This window comes from Fundulus heteroclitus, unplaced genomic scaffold (genome assembly GCF_011125445.2).
Source record: "Fundulus heteroclitus isolate FHET01 unplaced genomic scaffold, MU-UCD_Fhet_4.1 scaffold_809, whole genome shotgun sequence".
NCBI classification, from domain to species: Eukaryota; Metazoa; Chordata; class Actinopteri; order Cyprinodontiformes; family Fundulidae; genus Fundulus; species Fundulus heteroclitus.
This window is the reverse complement of record NW_023397262.1, coordinates 5,730-22,500: the sequence shown is the minus strand read 5'-3', so window position 1 is coordinate 22,500 and position 16,771 is coordinate 5,730. Positions and strand designations below refer to the sequence as shown.

The following is a 16,771-nucleotide window of genomic DNA, read 5'->3' as shown; positions in this document are numbered from 1 at the left end:
CTTTTATCTCTGTTTTCTTTAACTGATTAATTCTTTCAGTAACATTAATTCCAGTTTTCCTTGCTTCTCATTACAGCTTTCCATTTGTGCGAGACTTCTGCAGTTTGGAAATTTTCTTGTGCTACCAGCGCTGTTACAAATTACACCACAGACATTATTATTCTGTATCAACACATTAAAGGCACCTTACATCTGAATAAATTCATTGACAAACCGCATCCCTGATTTGCATATTCAATTACAACACAAAACCACACACACACGCACACAGACACACTTACTGACACATATACACAGCACAAATTACTAGCATCCTTACAAATACAACTGTTTTACAATACATATTTAAGGCATATTTTTCTGTCTGCTTTTTGGATAACATAAGTTTCTGTAATGATTTGTTTAGAGTGAACCCGTTATTCAGCCAGACTCGGAGCTGCGCTCAAAGAAAAAGGTTTAATAACAGACTTTGGGGAAGAACAAAAACACAATCTGGGGTTAACAGGTGCAGGACTCCAAAAACAGAAAAACAGGTCGGGCAAAAACAGACAGGGCATCAAAAATATAACAGAGACTTGGAAAGCTCTTACCGGTCACTTCAACGTGAGGAAAGAATAAAGACGTTCTCGCAGAGTGCAGAGAACCAAGGCAGGAATAAATAGGCGTGCAGACAGGTAAACAAGGAGGGGCTAATCAACGACAGACAGGTGGAAACAATAATGAAACTGACAGGTGATAAAACTAAGAACAAGAGAAAACTCTAAACACAGAATAAGAACTAATACAAGGACCGGATTACTTAAGGCACTACAGACTAAACCCTAAAATAAGACAGAAACTACAAAGGAAATGAACCCAAAGGCATGAGAGAGGCAACATAATCAAAAACCAAAACAGAACATTACAGTTTCCTCCCAAGTCTTAGTCTTTCTGAAAGCTTCCCAGGATGCCACGGAGGGGTCGCCGCTCGGAGGGGGCTAAGAGGAGATGGAGACGTCTGGACCAGGAGGATCTGCAGTCCACCTCATCGGATCGCACCAAGGTAAGATCTAGATGATAGTAGAATACAAAAATAACGTTTGTCTTTTATGTATTACTTAAAGTAACCTTTTGCAAAATTTGCACTTATGAGTGTTGTGATGTTTTTTAGCCCGGGACGCCACCCGCCACCTCGCGGGTTTGGTCCCCCAGGAAGTCCCCGCTGATAAAGGTACAGCTATGATTTTTCCTTTTCAGCAACTTACTTGTCCATCATTTATGTTCTTTTCTCATTTGACTTATTTTTGCTGTTAGATGTCCAGGCTGCTGGAGTCTCCTGACGAGGCAAGTACATGCCAACTGAATTTAATTTATTTCCAACATTAATGCTGTTTTTGATAGTAGTTAAACGAAAGTTTTTGTTTCAAAACCTAGGCGTCGTCGAGTGCCACGGTGTGCCAGGAGGAGCCCCGTGAGCCACTGACCTTTCTTCGGTCAGGTATGTAGTTAAAAATCCCTACATTTGTGCTTTTTACTTTGCCAAAGCATCTAAGTTTCTTCCTGTTGTCTGTGCTTCTCTAAACAGGCCGGGGGACGGGGCATCGTCATCGGGTGAAGCAGTGGCCACGCTCCGATGTGACTGGGCTCAGTCACAAGTTGGTCCTCCCAGCCGAGGCTCCGGAGAAGAAGGTAGTTTTCCATTCTACTTTATCCACAAACATCACAACATCAATTTAAGAACACCATGATTAACCCCCTTTTTTTTTGTTCTTTTTTAGTTTGCTCTGTTGGTTGGTGACTCCCATTTACGTGCTATCGTAGATGGCTTTGTCACCATGCCAGAGGGCAAGTTCTCCTTTGGGTTCCTTGCAACCCCCGGGGCCTCTGCGGCTCAGTTGAGGCGTGAGGTGCAGAAGGCAGTTCTACCCCAGACTCCCGAGGTAGTCTGTCTGTTAGCACCCAGCAACAACTTGACCGCCAGCAGGACACCAGAGGAGGCAGCTGTGGACTTTGACGACTTGCTGGCCACCATCTGCAGCCGCTGGCCTAACGTACGTTTAATTAAGACTTCATTTAGATATTGTCAACTAAATGTGCATTAAATGCCATTTATGTGAAGTTGTGTTAATCTATTTCATCCTATTCTGTCTCTGGATTCAAAATGCAGGTGGTTGTTGTGGACTTTCCTCCACGTCTTGTTGTGGAGGAAAGCCTGCAGCTTCTGCTGCGGCAGGCATACCACCGGGTGGCTGCTCGGAGAAGTAAGTGTTTTGCTGAGCTTTTCTTTACACTGACACTACTGTGGATGTTGTTATGCTGATGACTGATAGCATTTGGTAATGGTAAGAGGTGGGAAATCCTGGTTCAGAAAGTAAAATGTCTGTGCAGAGATTACTTCTAAGCATGTCCTGCTCCATGAAACAGAGAGGGACTAATGTTTAAACAGTGGTCTCTAACTGCAGTCCTCCAGGGCCGGTGTCCTGCAACGTTTACAAGCATCTTTCCATCAACACACCTCACTTTAATGGGAGCTCATTAGCAGAGCTGGACTGCATTAGACTTAGACAACTTTATTTGTCATTTTGTATGCACAGAGTGCGTACAGAACGAAATTTCGTTGCATACAGCTTATAAATCGCAATAAAAGTTAAATTACAGTTTTAGGTGCAGCAGAGATTTAAAAGTAAACAATAGATTTAAAATACAGTATAAAAACAATTGAAATGTAAACAATGCAGGAGAAAGTCACAGACACCATTGTATGTGCATGTTAATAATGTACAAATGAATTAATACATGTGTAGGACAACAGACACATCTGAAAACTGCACGACAACAGCCCCCAAGGATTTCAGATGGAGACCACTGGTTTAAAATCAGTTGCTCAAGTTAACGGGATGAAGGAAAACCGGACAAAGATTTAAATTTCTAAAGCAACATTTATCCACCTCTGTTTATTACGGTCATTATTTAAAGTTGTCATAATGGTGCAACCAAAATCTTCTGTTTCAAATACTGCTTTTCATGCCTCCTATGTTTTGACGTTATCTACACATTACAGTTATGTTATGTGATGTTGGACTGACAGGAATTAAAAAATGACAACTTTGTTTTGTTTTTTTTCTCTCTGAGGTGTTCGGTACCTTTCTGTTGATGAGTACTTCCCTCTGAGTCGTCTGGAGCTGTGGAGCAAGGATGGCGTATGTTAAACATATCACTTTAAAAATGCTAATGAATGCTTACTGTAAATGTTTTCATGTGCTTATGTTTAATCGTCTGTGGCAGGTTCACCTGAGCGACAGTCCTGGGATGGAGGTTCTTGCCCAGCTGCTGTGGGTTGCCACCTACACGCAGCTGGAAGCAAGTGAACCGAAATCTCCAGCTCCTGTGACGGCTTCCCCTCCTCCGGTTAGACGTTCCCCCCCCTACTAGGCTGGTGGTGGTTGGCGAGGTGGCGTCTCCACGTCCTTCCAACCCCTTCGAATGGACACTCGTGGAAGGTGGCCAGAAGGTAATGACTTATTTATTTGACCTAATTTTCCTTTTTAGCTTTTATATGCTTTAGCACACCCCGCCTCTCGCCCAGTGAACGCTGGAGATAGGCACCAGCAACCCCCGCGACCCCATGAGGGATAAAGCGGTTTGGAAAATGGATGGATGGATGGATGGATGGATGGATGGATGGATGGCTGGATGGATGCTTTAGCACATTTGTGCCTCTGAGTGATTTGTGGTTTCAAACATCCATGAAGCAGCAGGTCCAGGGTGATGACGTCCGTCCACACTCCAGCAGGAGGATGGTTGACCAACAGGTCAGTACTGGCTAATCTTTCACTAAATCCCTGTCTGCACTTAATGTACGTATGAATGTATTTTAAGCATACTTTTGTTCAAAAGGGAGACCTGCTGGACTCTTCCATTCCTCCAAATCCTGTGTGGTTCAGCCCGGCGTTGCTGGAGGAGATGGATCAGATCGTCCCCTCGTCTGGCTGTGACTTCCTGGAACCCATTTGTGGTCCGAAGGGGAAGAAGGTGTGTTTCTGATTTTTTTTTTCTCTCCGCCTACCACCAGGGTTTATGTAGCAACCATATCATTTGTTCTAAAAGACACACTAGAGGAGCAGCAAGTGTGACCCTCTTTCTTACTTTTTATATATGATTGCAAAAATCTTTTTTTTTCTATGGTTACAGTTGTACTGAATGTTTTTTGTTTATATATATATATATATATATATATATATATATATATATATGTGTGTGTTTTACTTCATGCAGATAGTACATTATTAGTTCTATGTCAATGTTAAAATCTTCAAAATTTAAGTTGAATGTTAAATGTTGATGGATGTTTCTGACATGTTTTAGGCCGAGGGAACGCTGCCTGAGAAGACCAGGCCCGTCCATCACCAGCCAAGGAGAGAAGTCCCCATGACCGAGGTAGGTGCTCCAGCTATGTCCTCTGCCTTCCCTCTAGAGGGGAGCAGCCAGTTACATTGCATGCACACTCCCTTCTAATAAACACAAATGTTTCAACCCTGCCTGGCTCCTACAACATTTCTGATCATATGTAGGAAAAGATATTTGTACATTTTCAGTACCTAAATGTTATTGACCAAAAATTAATTTGCACCCTTTTTCTGATGTTCACACAGGACTGTGCGTTGGAACCTGCCATTTGCGGGTCACCAGTCCGGTCTGTGAGGGCTACACATTCCCAGGCGGACAGGAAATATGGTAATTTTTCACGTAACCATCAGTGTGCATGCATGTATGAGTAACTATATGAGGGAAAAGTATCACACCAAGTTAGCGTTCCGGCTACAACTGTGCCATCAACAAGAAACTAAGGCTGTCAAAGGAAGCGCTTTCCAAAGATTGGACATTGCGGTGTGCTCTGCGAATCCGAAGAAAATATAGAAGGAACTTTGGCCACCACCAGGAAGCTCCACAGCCTCAGATCAGCCCAGAAATGAACGCAGCAATAAAGAAATTCCAGGACAAAATTCGCCATGGACCCACATACGTCTGCACGGAGTGCCATAGAGCTCTCTTCCCAGGTCAAGTGAAGCATTGTAACAGGCGTAAGTATAAAAAAAACACGAGAGTGGTGGCTGAGTGCTTAACGGGTACTTATGTACACGTCTGTGGATCTGCATGCTCTGCCCCATGTTCTGCACCTGAGGAGAGGATGCAGGAATGGATCTGCTTCACATGTGACAATCACCTATTTAGAGGAGGGATGCCACCAATCGCTGCTGCAAATGGCTTGCAAGGCAAGGCAAGGCAAGGCAAGGCAAATTTATTTATATAGCACAATTCAGTACAAGACAATACAAAGTGCTTTACATGATTAAGATATACCAAAATAATAAAATGTAGATAGAAAATAGAATAAAAGCAAGTAGGGATAGAATGTAGTAACAAAAAAGAACATTAAAAACAGTAAAACTGTTTAACTAGAACAGTCAAAGGCAGTTTTAAACAGATGTGTTTTTAATCTTGATTTAAAAGAACTCAGGCTTTCCACGCTTTTACAGTTTTCTGGAAGTTTGTTCCAGATAAGCGGAGCATAGGAACTAAATGCTGCTTCTCCATGTTTAGTTCTGGTTCTAGGTATGTGGAGTAGACTGGAGCCAGAAGACCTGAGTGGTCTGGAGGGTTGATACACTGATAACAAGTCTGTGATGTATTTAGGTGCTAAGCCATTTAAGGATTTATAGACTAACAGAAGTATTTTAAAGTCTATTCTCTGAGATACAGGGAGCCAGTGTAAGGACCTTAGAACTGGGGTTATGTGCTCTACTTTCTTAGTCTTAGTGAGGACGCGGGCAGCAGCATTCTGGATCAGCTGCAGCTGTCTGACCCACTTTTTAGGAAGTCCTGTGAAAACACCGTTGCAGTAATCAATTCTACTAAATATAAACGCATGGATTAGTTTTTCCAGATCCTGCTGAGACATCAGTCCTTTAATCCTAGAAATGTTCCTCAGGTGATAGAAAGCTGACCTTGTAATTGTCTTTAGATGCTTTTGGAGGTTCATGTCTGAGTCCATCACTACTCCCAGATTTCGGGCCTGATTGGTGGTTTTTAGCTGAAGCGACTGAAGCTGTGTGCTAACTTTTGATCTTTCCTCTATTGGTCCAAATATTATTACTTCAGTTTTGTTTTTATTCAATTGGAGAAAATTTTGGCACATCCATGCATTGATTTCTTCTAGGCATTTACTCAGTTCCTGAATTGGTTCATAGTCACCTGGTGACATGGTGATGTAGAGCTGTGTGTCATCTGCATAGTTATGGTAGCTGATGTTGTTGTTTTTTATTATCTGAGCTAGAGGGAGCATGTAGATATTGAATAGGAGGGGACCCAGGATGGACCCTTGGGGAACCCCACATGTGATTTTTGTCATCTCTGATGTAAAGTTACCTACTGATACAACAAAGTCCCTGTCCTTTAAGTAGGATTTAAACCAGTTGAAAGCTGTACCAGAAAGGCCGACCCAGTTCTCCAGGCGTTCTAACAGGATGGAGTGATCAACAGTATCAAATGCTGCACTGAGGTCCAATAGAACCAGCACGGTGGTTCTTCCACAGTCTGTATTTATATGGATGTCATTAAAAACCTTGATAAGGGCGGTCTCTGTACTGTGGTGAGCACGGAAACCTGACTGGAAACCATCAAAGCGGTTGGTCGTAGTTAAGAAGGTGTTTAATTGTTGAAATACAACTTTTTCAATGATCTTACTGATAAAGGGGAGGTTTGAGATGGGCCTGTAGTTCTGGAGTAGAAGTTTGTCTAAATTGTTCTTTTTTAACAGTGGTTTGATAATTGCTGTTTTTAGGGACTGGGGGAAAACACCTGACAGAAGGGACGTGTTTATTATCTGAGTCAAATCAGACGCTATGACAGGTAAAACTTTTTTAAAGAAAGCTGCGGGGAGAACATCAAGGCAGCTTGAGGAGGAACTTAACTGCTGAATTATCTGCTCTAAGCTTTTGGAGTTTATTTGGCTGAATTGGGACATTTGGTCAAAATCAATTCTGGTAGGAGACAACGTTGGTACTGAACGTAGTATGGATGTACAAACAGATCCTCTAATCTTTTGGATTTTTTCAGTAAAGAAGTTTGCAAATTCATTGCAGGCCCTGGTGGAGTGGAGTTCTGAAGCCACGGACACAGGAGGATTTGTTAACCTGTCGACTGTGGAAAATAAGACACGAGCATTATTAATGTTTTTCTTAATGATCTCAGAGAAGAAAGATTCTCTTGCATTTTTCAATTGTAAGTTATATCTGTTAAGTCTCTCTTTATAGATGTCATAGTGAACCAGGAGTCTATTCTTTCTCCACCTGCGTTCAGCTTTTCGACATTCCCTTTTTTCACTTCTAACTGCTGGAGCATTTCTCCAAGGAGATTTTTTCTTCCCGGAAACAACTTTCACTTTAACTGGAGCAATGCAGTTAATGATGTCTGAGACTTTAGAATGAAAGTTATCTACTAGCTCATCTACTGAGTTGCAGCCCAAGGTTGAAGTAGCAGAGTAAGCTTGAATAAAAGTTTCAGTGGCATTGTCCTTAAAGGTGCGTTTTCTTACGATGTCCCTTTGGCTAAATGAGTCACTGGTAATGATACATTCAAAGGTAACGGAGAAGTGATCGGATAAGGCAACATCAGTTACATTGACCTGTGAAATCTTTAGACCTTTAGTGATGATTAAGTCTAAAATATGCCCCTGCTTGTGTGTTGGCTGTTTAACATTCTGAGTTAAACCAAAGTTTCTAAGTGTGTCACACAGTTCTTTTGCACTTCTGTCTTCAGGGTTGTCAACGTGAAAGTTGAAGTCTCCCACAATAATTAAACAGTCATAATCAACACATATCACAGACAAGAGGTCACTAAAATCCTTAAAAAAGTTTGATGTGGACTTAGGAGGCCTGTAAACATTCAGAAACATAGTTCGTACCGGGCTCTTTACCTTGAGAGCCAAATGTTCAAAAGAGTCAAATTTTCCCAAAAACACCTTTTTACACTTTAGTGAATCATTAAACAATGTTGCCACTCCTCCACCTTTCCTTTGCTGTCTGCTCTCACAAAGGAAATTGTAGTTTGGAGGTGTCGACTCCAGCAGAATGGCTGCTTCATTAGATTCATGTAACCATGTTTCTGTTAAAAACATAACATCAAGATTGCTGTCAATAATAAAGTCATTAATTAAAAGGGATTTTCCTGACAGAGATCTAATGTTTAATAAACCTAGTTTATATGATTTGGTGGTTGATGATGTCTCTGTGGCAGGTTGCATCTGACAGTTAATGACTTTCAAGTATTTGTTCCTGTTTATCCTTTTGTTTTTCTTTTTTCTGCCACGAATCATCACAGATATTCCGTAATTCCCGGGAAAAGACCCAAGCTGATTCTCGAAACTGTCTTGTCTGATAAATGTGCAGCGAGGGCCCGCTGTGTATCACCGCGAAGTAATCTGAAGGTCTTGAGGACAGGCATGTTCCGTGATACGTAGAGGAGGATCTGGGGCTCTGCGGCCTTTGGAAGGTGCTGGTTTAGTCACAGAGCTGTGGCTATATGGAGAGGATGTCATCTGTAGGCCAATCTTAAATACTTTGTTCATGTTGGGAGAAAATTCCAGAAAAGGAACCTCTGGGCTTTGTGGAGAGGAAGGCGAGGCGGGTGTAGTCCGGACCGGTGTTCGTGATGATGGATTTTCTTGGTCCTCTCTTTGTCCTGCTGAGATCTGGGATGAATCCTCCTGTAATTCTGACGTAGCCTCTTTCTGTGTCATCTTTCTGGCCATCTTTATCTTGGTTTGTGCATCTCTCACCCATTCCCCGGGAGCTTGCTGAGCTGAATGTGCTGGAAAGGCAGCTAATATCCAAAATCATCCCATTTGCAAAGATCGTTTCTTTGCCAAAAGGACAGCAAAAAGCAGTACATGGAGCTGTTGTATGTGTTCCTTCTGAGATGGAAACAACTGTCAACAGTCTCCCACGGCCCAACACAGAAGCCCAGCTCTTACAGGTCAAGCTGAAGAGAAAAATCAAATTCAAAGGGCATCAGTACTTCTACACCGTCAACATGAAGAATGTGCTGGCTGGTCTGGCCACACTTAAACGGACCCATCCCGATTACAGGGATGTTACTGTAAACGAAAGTGCTGCCTTTGATTTTCAAGAGGATGAGCCAACCGAGGAGTCTATACCTGAATCTGACCATGATTCAGATGCGGCAACGGAACATCAACCTGAGCACATAGGGGAAGAGCATCAGGCTCTTCGGCCTGGTTTAGTCTTGGACACCTGTATGCAGCCCCCCGACCTGGCACAGGAAGTCCTTTCTTATGGAGATGGTATTTTCAGCATCGCTCCTGCCCAAGGAAACAAACCTGTTTCCTTCTTCAGTGTTCCCAGGCTTGAATCCATGGCTTACCCTGTCCAATTCCCCACTGGAAGAAACACCTTGGATGAAGCCAGGCGAGTCAAGCTGTCTCCGAGTATGTATTTCAATGTACGTCTTTTCTCGGTATACACTAGGTTTGCGGCAGACCAGAGCTATCTTTTCTTTGCTCAGTTTGTCACTGAGACCCACATGGCCAACAACAGCATGTCTATCCAAACACGGAAAGGGAAACCGACGACCAAAGATGGACGGAACATTTCCAGTAAAATGCTCCAGGATAAAGAAGAGGTGGAAACGCTGATCCAGAATAAAGAGGCCACTCGTTTCATGCAACCGTTACGAGGCACTCCGGCTTATTGGGAAAAAGGCCTCCGTGATTTGCACGCCATGGTTCGGCAGCTTGGAAAACCTACCTTCTTTGTGACCTTCTCCGCGGCTGAAATGAGATGGCCAGAGTTCATTGAGGCTATCAAAGCTCAGCATGGAGAACAGGTAGAGTTTTCAGATCTTGACTGGAATGCAAAGTGCGATATTCTTAGAAGCAATCCAGTCACTGTCATGCGCATGTTTGAGAAGAGAGTGGACGCGCTTTTCACAGACCTCATTCTTTCCCCGGCACAGCCTCTTGGACCTGTTGAGGATTACTTTTATCGTGTAGAGTTTCAGGCAAGGGGTTCACCTCATATACATGCGGTGATTTGGATTAAGGATGCACCCGAGATGGAAGACCCGGCATGTTGCGATGGAGTCATAAATTTCATCGACCGCTACATATGCTGTCAACTGCCCGATGAAACCGCAGACCCCGAGCTCCATAAAATTGTCAAAGAGGTTCAGATGCACAGCAGAAAGCATTCGAAATCGTGCAAGAAAGGAAACGTCGAATGCCGATTTGGATTCCCCAAACTACCGATGGAAAGAACCACCATCAATGTCCCTCAGTTCGATTTGGATTTGGAAGATGACGAGAAAAAAGCAGAGCAAGTGAAGGAAAAGAAAGGTCGGAAGAAGTCCAAAAAATCCAGATCCAGAATCATCTCTACACTACAAACGGTGGCTAAGAAGAAGCTGAAGCCTGTAAGGGATTTACTTATGGACGAAAAATCATCTTTCAAGGATTTGTCGGCGCTACTCCAGGCTTGTAACATGACCAGACAGGAATACAGGTACTATGTTGACGCTCTCACTTCTGGGATGGTGGTAATGATGAAGCGGAACCCCAGGGACGCTTGGGTAAACGGTTACAACCCAGTTCTCCTCCGTGCGTGGAATGCCAACATGGACATTCAGTATGTGCTTGATGAGTACAGCTGCATCGAGTACATGATGTCCTACATAGCCAAGCCAGAGCATGAAATGGCACAGTACCTCAAGTCTGTCGTTGAGGATCTGAAGAAGTCCAATGTCAACCAGCAGGATGAGATGAAGAAGATCATGCAGGCTTATTCAAAACAACGAGAGGTCAGTGCTCAGGAGTCTGTAGCACGCACCTGCAGTCTACCTCTTAAGAAGTCGTCACGTAGTGTCATTTTCATTCAAACGGGTGAAGACGCTGTGAAAATGAGTCTTCCAATGAGCAGACTCATGAACATGGGCCCAGATGAGGAGGATATCTGGATGAAAGGATTGCCAGACAAATACGTCAACAGACCTCAAAATGTGGAATTTGAAGACATGTGTTTGGCTGTATTTGTCTCTGAATACAGGGTCCTGTATGGTAGGCAAATTGAAGGACCCAATGCAATCCCCCTCTTAAACGAAGCCGGATACATCCAGAAGAGAACAGTGGGGAAGCCAGCCGTCATTAGATTCACTCGTTTCTCCGAAAAGAAACAGCCGGAAAAATTTTACAGGCGGCTCCTGAAGTTGTACTTGCCACACAGGAGCGACGAGGATCTCAAAAGTCAGGAACACCCATCTTATGAAGCCTTCTACAACAATGGACGTCACCGTAGGTGGAGTGTCAAACAATGGGTAGACTTTAATCGGAAGAGGTATGAAGGACAAGGGAAAAAAATCGACAAGATCATGGAGAAAATGAAAAAGCAAGGACCAGTTCGGAATGCTTGGAACACTTTTGCGCCCGAGGTTGAAGTCGAGCGTTTGGAATGTGTTGCGCAGCGGCCAGTGGTGGAACAAGACGAAGAGCAGGACCCGGTTCCCGAATACCAAATGGATGTAACCCTGCCGGCGATTGAAGTACCTAAACTGAGCCCTGACTTTGTACGACAAATGTTCCGCAGTTTAAACCAGACTCAGTCATCTATATTCTATGCCGTTCGTCATTGGTGCCTGCAGCGTGTCTGGGGTCAGAACCCAGAACCCTTCTTTTACTTCTTGACGGGAGGAGCCGGGTGTGGTAAATCGCATGTCATCAAATGCGTTTACCAGGAGGCAACTAAGCTTTTGCATCAGCTTCCTAGATTGCGGGATGTCGGTGACATGTCTCAGCCCACTGTGCTCCTCACCCGTTCACTGGGACTGCGGCATACAACATTTCAGGCAAGACTTTGCATTCCATCTTGAAGCTCCCCAAAAGCTTGAAGCCACCTTATAAGGAACTTGGAAATGCCCTGGATGAGGTCAGAGCAGTTCTTTCCAATGTGGAGATCTTGATTATTGATGAAATCTCCATGGTTTCTAAAGAACTATTGGCATATGTTCACTGGAGATTTCAGCAGATCAAAGGGAACACAAGGCCGTTTGGTGGGGTCTGTGTTCTTGCGGTGGGAGACTTTCACCAACTGCCCCCCTTGGGAGCTTCAAGACCTCTTTGTGTCATGGAGGATGGTGTACTTGATCTCTGGAATGAGAATTTCTGCCTAGTAAGTCTAACCGAAATCATGCGGCAGAAGGATTACAAAGTCTTTGCTGAGCTGCTTAACCGGCTTCGCGTCAAAAGGAAAGCTGATGATCTCAGTGAAGAGGACAGAGCTTTGCTGACGCGGTGTGTTGCAGATCCCAAGGATTGTCCCTTGGATGTGTTGCACATATTTGCAACCAACAAACAGGTGGACGCACACAACGCTGCGGTGGTTGCCTCTTTAGGTACCACGATTGTGGACGTTCACGCAGAGGACTACAGGAGAGAAACCAAAACAGGAAACATGGTTAGTTTGGGCAGTTGCGTTAGGGGCAAAAGTCGAGATTTACGCGACCACATACAAGCTGGATTGGGTATTAGAGTTATGATAACGAGGAACCTGGATGTAGAGGATGGCCTGGTGAATGGAACCTTTGGAACGATAGCCGACATCGTTACGGACACCATAGACGGAACGGTAACTGTGAAACTGATCGGACTGAGACTGGACAATTCCACGGCTGGACGGACCAAAAGGATGCGTGGTAAACCGGACGACTTGGTATACGTTGAGAGATTCGAGGAGCAAAGCAGCATAAAAGGAGTGGTGCGACGGCAGTTTCCACTTAAATTGGCCTTTGGGTGTACGGCACACAAAGTACAGGGGATGACCATGCAGTCAGCAGTTGTTTCTTTAAAACGTATCTTTGAACCTGGCATGGCATATGTGGCATTAAGCCGTACCACTTCTTTGGAAGGGCTTAAAATCATCGACTTTAATGAGAAGAAGATCTACGCTGATGAAAGTATCACAGCAGCTATGGATACGATGAGGCGAGCATCGTTCTTGAACACCAGCCCCCTGCTGCATTTCCCATCAAGTCCTCAGCACACTACATTGAAAATCGTCCACCACAATGTCAAAGGTCTTGTGTGTCACTATGAGGACATGAAGCACCATCATGAACTGGGATTGGCCGATATTCTGTGTCTTACGGAAAGTCATTTGTTTGGATCTTCTTGTCCAGCTTCTTTGCATATGGAGGGTTATTGTTTGTTTGCGCGCAACAGACATGTCTCCTATTCTAGCAGAGCTGACATTGCTACCAAGGAAGGGGGGGAGTAGCAACTTACTGCAGGAGCATTCTCCAACCTGAGGAACGGAGATACTTTCACAATGTTACAGATCTTGAGTACAATGTGATTAGATTGGACGCTCCGATATCCGTCCTTGTTGCCACAGTTTACAGGCCACCCAGTTATGATCTTGCCAGCTTCCTGAAAAACATTCAGAGCTTCTTAGATGGTCTTAATTCTTTTGATATTCAGCCGGTTGTTGTATTGGGAGACTTCAATGAGGATCTTCTCTCTCCGGGAAGAAAAGCAATCAAGGAGTTGTTTGAAATCAAAGGGTTCACCCAGCTTATCTCGGATCCAACAACGGAAAAGCGCACCCTGATTGATCACATTTACATATCTCGCCCAGAATATTGTGTCCAGTCAGGTGTGTTGCAGACGTATTACAGTTACCACAACCCGGTATACTGTATTTTGTCTTCTTTCTCAGCTGCTGCCTCTCCTTGACTTTGTGAAGTGGAAAATGTGATTGGGCAGGACTATGTTGCTTTGTTCTTGATTTAATAGTCCCCAATCACATAGCACAGTTGACTGTTAAGGCCCTCTTAATAGTTTGAGTCTAACCATGAGCCTGCACTTGTGCAACTTTCTGCTGAGCAATGACTGCTCTCAATATGTTTTATGGCACAATTTGTTTCTTTCTTAACAGTGCTCCCATTAGACTTTCCTTTGGTGGTTGTTGTTGTTGTTGATGAGCCACTACTTGTACAGAGCTATGCAGAGCACCGTGTTCCAGAATGGACATTTTCCGCTCCGTTTATTATCTGGGAATGTGTATTTATTTCTCATCTCCGGAGTCTTCTCATCTTATGTCTGCTGCAGAATCTTCTCCTATCTCTGCTGCAGACTTTTCTCCTATCTCTGCTGCAGACTTTTCTCCTCATCTCTGCTGCAGACTTTTCTCCTCATCTCTGCTGCAGACTTTTCTCCTATCTCTGCTGCAGACTTTTCTCCTCATCTCTGCTGCAGACTTCTCTCCTATCTCCTGCAAACTTTTCCCCTTCATCTCTGCTGCAGACTTTTCTCTATCTCTGCTGCAGACTTTTCTCCTATCTCTGCTGCAGACTTTTTCCTCATCTCTGCTGCAGACTTTTCTCCTCCTATCTGCTTTCTCTACTTTCCGCCCTGTGCATGCTTCAGCCTCTTCTCCCCATCTCTGTTTTCCCCCTTGTGCATACTTCAGCCTCTCCTCCCTGTCTCTTTTTTCCCCAAGTGTTAGTCTCTTTTGCAGGTTGCGCAAGGTGAAATGCATAGGTTGGTGCTTGGTGAACGTGAAGATTAAGCTGGTAGACCTGGAAGGCAACCCACCATTTGCAACAAGGTATCCAAATTACACATGGCAAAACCTAACAAATATTTTATTACAATTTTTCCATTACACTCTCATTCTGCCATTTCAACAGTCTCACGATTGTGTTTTTAGGTCATATTGGATGCTGAGGTCTATCAGGAGGAGTTCTGTCTCAACATTTAAAGCTTTTGTGTAGGTATATACTTCAAATGTATGTAGCTAAAATCTGTAGGATGCTTGTGTTAAAATCTCAAAGGCTTTCTTGTATATCATTGTTTCTGTTAGAATTTGCACTGGACTGAGTTTGCCGTGGACTAAAGGAGAGACCAGATTGCCCTGTGACTGGCTGTAGTCTTCAGTTGGGCTTGCCAACCCACGCTGTAGACAAGAAGGTATCTTTGTATTCCGTTAAAATCACAAATGTCATTAAGGACATAAAAGGCCTTAAGTAAGCTTTTGTATTTTGTTTGTTATTTCAGATTGACCATCCCATTGAATCCTGTGTGGTTTAGCCCAAAGTTGCTGAAAGAAGTGGACCTGATCGTTCCTGCCTCTGGCTGTGTCACTCCGCTACCTACATCTTCTCCAAGGGGGAAGAAGGTATTCATTATATTTATGTATATTTTCTGGATGATCATTTCAATTTCATGTCCCACAGATGGTTTAACAAATATTTCATTGCAATTTTGACTTTTATTACAAGGCTAGTGCGAGACGTTGTTCAGTACCCAATCCCTCCAAGCACAGAGGATGGTTGACCAAGAGTTATGTTTAAATTAGTTTCTCAGCTAAACATTGTGTGTCAGTATATGGAGTAAGCCATTCTAAGCATTACTTTGTGTTAAAGGGAGACCTGCTGGACCTCTCCATCCCATCCCACACAGATTTTATAAATAGTGGTACTGTATACTTTGCACAAAATTAAAAGTTGCCATTTGAATTTTTTTTTTTTTTTTAACGTGAATTTAGCCCTGACAGAGATCACCTGCCAAGGACAGTGCTCCCCAAGATGGATGTTGAAGCCATTTCTCACCTTTTTCCTTGTCCATCTTTTTTATATAGTAAAGCTTTCTTTTACAAACTAAAGGGTTTTTATGTTTGGGTTTTTAGAAAAAGGTCAAGTATTTTAAGGCTGGTTCTGCAAGAAGTCTCTGAAAGGTTTAATACAATTACTTGTTGTGACTTAGTGTGTTAAATGAACTGTGATGAACATTCAAACAGTGCAACATAGATTTATCATCTTATTACTTCATGGACAGAGAACTTTCAACTGTCAGACATTGTAAGATGAGACAGACATGGGAGAAATTTGGTTAACAAAACAGAGAAACTGCTGCTGATAACGACAGACTTTAAAGATTTCTCCTTTTAATATAGGAGTTATGGAAGATCTAATAATTACAGTGCAGGAGGTTAAGCTAAGAACACGATAATTTTGAGCTGGAATATCTGGATATGAAAGTGATTGAAGAAGGTAAAAGACACAAGATTGAGAGTCTTGATAAGAACACTACTTACATCCTTGTTTCTGTTCCTCAACAGTAAACAAGGCCTGGTGTCTGCCAACCACCTTCAGAGGACTGAACACTCATTACATCCAACTAAATCGTTTTGTCCAAGCAGAGGAACAAGAAAAGAAGAAGTTTGGGAGGAACACGCTAGAGCACACACACCAAGATCTACAGTTCTTGCAATCTTTTGGCTTTGTTATATAGAGAGCCAGGATCTGATGAGTATCACAGATCCATAAATTATTCGGTAAGGATAATTTTTAGATTCAATACGGGGTTTCATCTCGCTCAGATTGGCCCAGAGCGGGATTACCCTTGACTGGGCTGCATCGGTTTTTTACCATTTCTTACGAGGTGGCGTTTTTCTGGTGGAGGCCCAGCCCGCCCTGTGATGCCCCCTACTGGTACTCTTGGATTTGTAAGGTTTGAAAGTGATGGATGTTTGTCCATGGGAATGGAAAGTGGAGGATCAAGTAGGAGGTTTCTTGGGGTGGAGGTAGAGTAGACGGATTTGACCTTGGTTACTGAACAGTCTTAGCCTACCTAGTCTAATGTAAATTTAAAATAATGTGCGCATAGGAACCTAAAACAGGCCTAGCTCAAATAGTTGAACCCTAAATTGTAGATAAAATGCTTCAA

The 16,771-nt window shown here is 43.3% G+C and overlaps 1 pseudogene; it reads left to right on the top strand.

The window, feature by feature from the left end:
- The window catches only part of LOC105925028, a 16,735-nt pseudogene extending 204 nt beyond the window's left edge, over positions 1 to 16,531 (top strand).
- The last annotated feature ends 240 nt before the right edge of the window (positions 16,532 to 16,771 follow it).